Here is a 7,162-nt window from a genome sequence, read left to right as displayed (position 1 = left end):
ATCCCAGTTGGGGATGGTTAGGCTTAGTCCTGAGTTTTATTTCTCAGTTTTTTTATCTTTGTCATCATGTCTTCGGTGGATTCTAAAAGTTACACAAATTCTGGGGAGTGGCCGAAATTCTGGGCCAGAAAAGTGCCTTGATTTCAAGGGATGTTGGCACAGGTCCGCTGGGAAAAGTCCTTGGATGGTGGCTTGTAGGCCTGTGAAAGTGTCAAGAGGTCCCTAGATGCTATCATGCCCATAGCATGAGAGCGTCCAAATGTTTAGAGGTCTAAAAGGTCAGTGGGACCTAGGGGCAGGATGCTTGAGTGGCTGGGATGTCCCCTGGGGGTATTGCTGCTGGTGTGGAAGGTATGGTTGATTTGTTTCCGTCGATTCCATTTCTTTAAGGTCACCAAGGAGGTTGAATCCCTTATAGTTACCTCTCTCGTCACACGTTTACCACGGTTGGACAGTTACTTGGGTAGATTTGGGAGGAGGCCGATTACATACTTCAACTTGCAGATAGATCCATAATAGCTCCCGAGGGATTTATTGACGATGTAATGGTCTCCATTGACTCATGGGAGTATCCCACTGATTTCCTTGTCCTGCATCCCAAAACCAAATTTAATGGTTATCCTATCATCTTAGGAAGACCTTGGTTGGCCACTTTTGATGCCTCATTAGTTGCAGGGTTGGGAACATGACCATAAAGAATGGGCATCCATCAAAAAAACTTGTGATGTGCCCTCCTGCTCAACCTTCTATTGAGCATGACTTGCCCTAATGGTTAGAGGATGAGGAAGAAGGATAACTTTATGACACATCCCCCTACCCAGTCTACACACTAGACACTGTTATAGGGGTAGGGAAACCTAATGAATATGAACTTATTGAACTACATTAGTATTTATTTCTTTAAAAAAAAGTATTTATATTTCTAGAAAGTGGACTTGTGACAATCCCCTTGTACAGTAATCCTCACCATCCAAATAATCAACCACATTGGGTCCACGTGCTAGTCGTGGTGTGAACCAATATTACAAGACCATGTAGCATGGTCACATGACACACACCAAGCTTTTTAACTAATCACATGAGTCCCCCAATTGAATTATTGATCCATGAATTCCATGAAAACAAGAACTAAGGGTTGAGGAAGGTACATCACATTTGACCAAGTTAGCATTGAAGTTAGAGGTTGAGGGGTGGTTTACTATGATAATTGCATGTCATATAATTATTTCGAAATAGTAATAATAATATATGCCAAGGATAATGTTTTTAACCTAATTCGAGAAAGAAAGATAAGTGAGCTAAGGGTGGACAAAATAGTAATTTATTTTTAGTGCATAAACAAAATTATGAGTATGCAAAGCAAGGAGGTAACATAAATGGGTATGATACCATGGAGAAGCTTAATGCCATGGGAAAAATATATAAAGTATGGGAAAGAAAAAGGAGAGACTTAGATACACCATAAGTATATAAGATATAGTACAATTAATTTATTATTCATAAAGCCTAAGTCCCTTATGTTAAATTATATTGGAACAAAAGGGTACAAGTATCACATGTGGCATTTAGGAAGGGTGTTATATGTTAACCAATAAAATCGAGATGGATCCCTATAGTATGATCGGGTTGACCAAGAAGTTATGCCTTGAACGAGTATGGTGTTGTGTCTAGACTAGTGAGCAAGGGACCATCTAGAATTCTCTTTTCACTAGCTATGGAAAATGTAAATTGTGTTAGAGAAAAAATGTTTTGAAATGAGATGTATGATGAGGTAAAACCTTAGATTCATATAATGAGTATTTTTGAATTTATTGCAAAAAGAAAGAAAAAAATAGTTGAGTAAATTGAGGTACATTACACTTTGGCCATTTTTGGCCAATGGATCTCCACTGGGGATTGATTGATTGAACTGTGCATATAAAGGTGGAAGGATTTTGGTATAATGGATTGGCTAGGCAATCCATAGATTTTTTTTTGTTATAATAATGTGTTGTAATCACTAGCTTGAGGGCTTGATCTATGTAGTCCACCTAATCCTAGTTTTCTAAGCTTTTCAATGAGTTGAATACAATATTGGAAAAAAAATAAATATCTTAAACATTGGAAAATGACAATCTAGATTCTAGTGAAGAAAAATAAAGCATGAAACAATTAGACTACATCATTAATTATAATAATATTTTATTAGATATTTTTATTATTAGAGTAATCTAAGTGTTTAGTTGATCGTTAACAATAATTGTTTATTTAATATTATAATTTACCATTATAAACAATAAAAATAAATTTATCTTATAATATTATATAATTTTACAAATGCTTAAAAACTCACTTGTAAATGTGTTTATTAAATTTTGTTAATATTATATTTACTTGTGTCAAATAGACAATTTGGTTTTAATTGAAAAAATATATAATCAAATTAATTATACAATTTTTTGGATAATAAAGGTAAATAAGGTATTGTAATTAATTAATTTTATATTATATGATTTTAATCTCAAATTTTATTGTTAAAAAAATTAATTATTTTAAATTTATAAATTTGTGATTCATAATAGTAGGTTGAGTTTTAAAATTATAACATGTGTTTTTTTAAGTTTAAATTATAATATTTTTAATCAAATTTAAAATAATGATAATTATATCTTGATACTTAATACACATGAATATGATGGATATTTTATTAGCATTAATGAGAGTGGATTAATTTTAAAAGAATAAATATATAATTAACATTTTAAACATCCTCGTCTTTTTACATTTAACATCACACTTTCTATAATAACAATCTAACATGACACTTTATATAATAATATCTTTTACTTTATATAACAATTTTGAAAAGAAAAAGCTTCGTAACAAATTTCATAATTCTTTACATGAAAAAAGGAAAAAAAAGACCCAAAATTTTATTGCTTTTTCACTACATTGGTGAAAGAAATGCACAATTTTCAAAAGAAACCCTTCATAACAATTTTCAAATTTCATCCCTAAAACTTTTATTGCTTTTTCACTACATTGGTGAAAAAAAATGTACAATTTCGATTAACAAATTTCAAATTTCTTCCCCACAGAAAGAAAAAAAACCCAAAACTTTTATTGCTCTGAAATGTACGAGAGGTTACCGTTGCAGCGCGCTCACTCAGTACAGTAGAGTAGGGTAGAGTACAGTACATATGAGGAGATTATTGAGAATGTCAAAGCGGAAGGATGAGTCTAATTAGAAGACAAATGAATCCAAGTGGCAGCGCTGGGTATTCCACTGTTGAGCACGAATAGCATGTAGTACCCAGGCGGTGCTGCAACAGGCGTGGGAGGTGCCGTTACTAGGGCACTATAAATATTCTGCCCCGCTCCTCCTACTAATTCTAATTGTGGGGTGGCAGATGCAAGCAGAAGCAATCTCTGATGCATGGAAAAAGAGTGAGTAGTGAAGGTCGGAGGATAAATGTTGAACTGAATGGAAATGTTATGATGAATGGAAATGTTATGATGATTATTTGCAGCGAATTGAACCTTGAAGCTACCGCCATAAGTGACCGAAGCAGGCAGCACAGAAATGATGGTGGGCTTCAGGGAAGATTCGTCTAAGTAATAAGGACTGTATGCTTGCAGACGAAGCTCTGTGGGAAACGTAACGGTGAAATTATAATTTTTGTTGGGGTTGGAACCTCCCACAAAAATCCTACCATCAGGCAATACAATTGCAGTGGAATGATACATTCTTGGAACAGTGGAACTTTCGAGTACTGAGAAGCGCTGCCCTGGCAATGCATTAGGTCTGTATAAATAAGGAGCAAGAGCTGGATTGGTTGCTTGCCCATAACCTGCACATCCCTTCTCCGCTCCATTGATAATCAGAATTTCACCGGTGGGAAGAAGCAGCATATCTCCCACAACTCTGGGAGCAGGCATGTTCTCCATTGCCCAATCGGCATTGGGATCTGTGATAACCATTCTTCCACAGCTCTGGAGCGCGTCAATGAAAATCCCTGCAAGTGACAAATTGTAACTGTCAACAGGAGCACCACCGCAGATCATAATTTCTGTCCTCCGAAATGCATCAGATGCGGACAGTGGCAACATCACAGATGAGGCGGTGGTGGGGTAATTTCTTGGGCCATCTGGGATTCTTGGAAAATGCCTGACCACAACATTTCTGGTAATCAAGCAAGATGGAATCACGGTTGGCGAAGATGAAGAGATTTCCATCGGATGAGAGATGAAGAAAAGGATAGAGATTGTACAGGCTCTGCAGGTTTTGGGACACATAGGTGCCTTCCAGTAACGTCAGATTGTAAACTCCCTCACCAGGCTTCCTTGGTGGCAGGAATTCGTAGGTAAAAGCGTAGTTGCCCCCCACAACAATACTTCTACCGTCAGGAAGGATCTGGTTTGAAGCATACCATCGATCGTTCAGAAGCCCAGATCCAGGTTCACCAGCTGGATCAACCCAATCACATGTAGAAGTTTCACAAGGTACAAATTTACGAACGCTCATGTTTCCATCGCCCCATCCACCAGTGCTAACCAAAGTACCGTCCGCAGCAAAGGCTCCCGATGAACACCAAGTATCAGTCCTCAGCGTCAACGGTCTCACCTTGTTTGTAGCAATGTTGTATTCTATGGAGTGCGCTGAGCAATCATGATAACCGGCTGATTTACCTATGCAAATTCCATTTGCGAGGCTTATATTAGAATCACCAAAATCTGTGTAATCGTACATCACCACTGTACCCATAATGGTGGTGGCCATATGCATCGCCGACACACCTCCATTTTCAATCACCACTTCCCATCTCCCAGGGCCAGGGCTTACCGTATCACGGCCATCCGCCCTGCAAATATTGATTACCAGAATATACACCACAAATTGAATCCAAATGCAACACTTGGACTCCATGATATGATATCCAGAAATCGGTATTGCTGTTGGTACGCTCTGCAAAGGCGAGTTCATGAGCTGAGTTTTTATAGAGAGGTGATGTCAAATGCATAGTTGTAAGTGGTCTCCACATTCCAGCCATAGTCATCGTGGATGTATCTGCTCTTTCAACGTGGCCAACCTCAATTAAAACTCACTCTTATTTCATTTCTGGCTGGATCACAGACCACAATAAACATGGCTAGACCAACTTGGAATGGAAAATATAAGCAAAATAGCATTTTCAAAACTCTATTTTCGCAATCACAATAAACTTCTCACATTTATATTTTAAGGTGACAATAATATATTAAGGTGAGGAGTTGTTTTTATACAATTTTTTGGAATTTCTAATGTAGAATTTGGCTGGAAAAAAATTGAGGTGGAATCTTGATTTGTGTTATTTAAATTGGCTTTTTGAGTGTATATATAAATACAGCACCCACCTTGAAAAGTGATTTCAATAAATTCCTGCAGGATTTTAGAGAAATTAGACGGGAAAGTCCCACCAGAAAAGATTCCAAAAAGTCTCACTAAAAACAACTCATTAAGATTACAGCAAAATTGTGATATTAGTTGTTTAAAGTGCGTTTTTTTAACTACATAAATGGATTCAACCCCTTGAATACTCCTTAGGCACCTACCTCTAGATTATACAACTCAAACTTCTAAATTTTAAAACAAATATATGCCTTAATAATGGAAAATTTGACAAAAAAATATGCCTATGAAATCTCCAAAACTTAAAACAGCGAGACTACGATTATATTTCTTATTTAAATATTCCACCAAAAACTAGGGAATTGCGTCATGTAAATGAAATAATTCCATCTAATTATTCTATGTTCTTCTTTTAACAGGACAAAAATGTGATATATTTATGAGTTTAAAAATACATATTGAATAACAAAAAAATTATAACATCATAAAGAATTGCATCAACAACAAAAAATTACCAAATTATATAAAACAAGTAAAATTGAGTAATATCATTAAATTCATTAATACAAATTAAAACATTATTGCAAAAATCCCAATACATATTGAATAACAAAAAAATTATAACATCATAAAGAACTGCATCAACAACAAAAAATTACCAAATTATATAAAACAAGTAAAATTGAGTAATATCATTAAATTCATTAATACAAATTAAAACATTATTGCCAAAATCCCATTTTCAAAAACATTAAATATCACTCACCTCAAGATATATCGTGAAGTAAATTGTGAATATGTTATATGTTAAATTGTGGTTTTGTTTAATTATTGCACACAACTGTGAGCGAGATTGTGATGTTTAGTTGTTTAAAATATGCTTTTGACTAAACAAATGGATTGAACACCTTGAAAACTCCTCCATCGCCTAAATTGTTATGCAACTCAAACTTCAAAATTTTAAAAAATATCTTCCCTAATAGAACTAAAATTGGCAGAAAATTATACCTATTAAATCTCCAAAACTTAAAATAGCTAAAATATGGATATATTTCTTATTTAAATATTCCAATATAAATTGGAAAGTTTTGGTATATAAATTAAATAGCTTCATCTATGTTAAAAATGTGACCATTATTTATATTTGAGTTTGAAAATAAATATTAACAAAAAGTTATAATATCATAAAGAATAGTATCAACAACAAAAAACACCAAAACAAGCAAATTGAATCTTTAAATTAAATATCATTAAATTCATTAATGCTAGTTAAAACACCATTAAAAATCTTATTAAAGGATTGTTAATTTTTTAGTCTTTACATTAAAATATCAAACAACTCGGTTCACCAAATATAAGCAACTCAAAATGAAGTCTTGTATGCATACTATTCATGTCCATGACCATAAATGCTAACATCAATATCCATATAACAAACTTTAAATGAGAATGGTATATAATAAGGGATCTAATTCTTTATAATATTTCTCTTACACATGCTTATTTAAAATGTATAGAATGAGATGTAATTTTGATGGAGTAGTCTTTAAGTGCGATTTTTTGGATTTTTGAGCATATTTTTGGGGAATCCCATAAAAAGTCACACTTAAAGAGTACTCAAATTTGAATTAAATGAATAATTTATATATTATGTTTATAACTAAATTTATAATGATTTTTTATTTACTAATAAATTATAAGGTTAGTGTATTGATTGTGTATTTTAATAAAATTATAAAAAATTGTGGAAATTTATTAAATATTAAAAAACAATTTTTTTACAATTGTAATGTG

The 7,162-nt window shown here is 33.7% G+C and overlaps 1 pseudogene; it reads right to left on the bottom strand.

Annotated features, from left to right (window-relative positions):
* Positions 1 to 3,219: 3,219 nt before the first annotated feature.
* Positions 3,220 to 4,044, bottom strand: LOC149224901 (aldehyde oxidase GLOX pseudogene; annotated as a pseudogene).
* Positions 4,045 to 7,162: the final 3,118 nt, after the last annotated feature.

The sequence above is a fragment of the Pinus tabuliformis genome, chromosome Q (assembly GCF_031772625.1).
Source record: "Pinus tabuliformis cultivar Carrire ecotype Pingquan chromosome Q, CPIR1, whole genome shotgun sequence".
NCBI lineage: Eukaryota > Viridiplantae > Streptophyta > Pinopsida > Pinales > Pinaceae > Pinus > Pinus tabuliformis.
The sequence above is the reverse complement of the archived record's forward strand: the minus strand, read 5'-3'. Positions and strand labels throughout refer to the sequence as shown.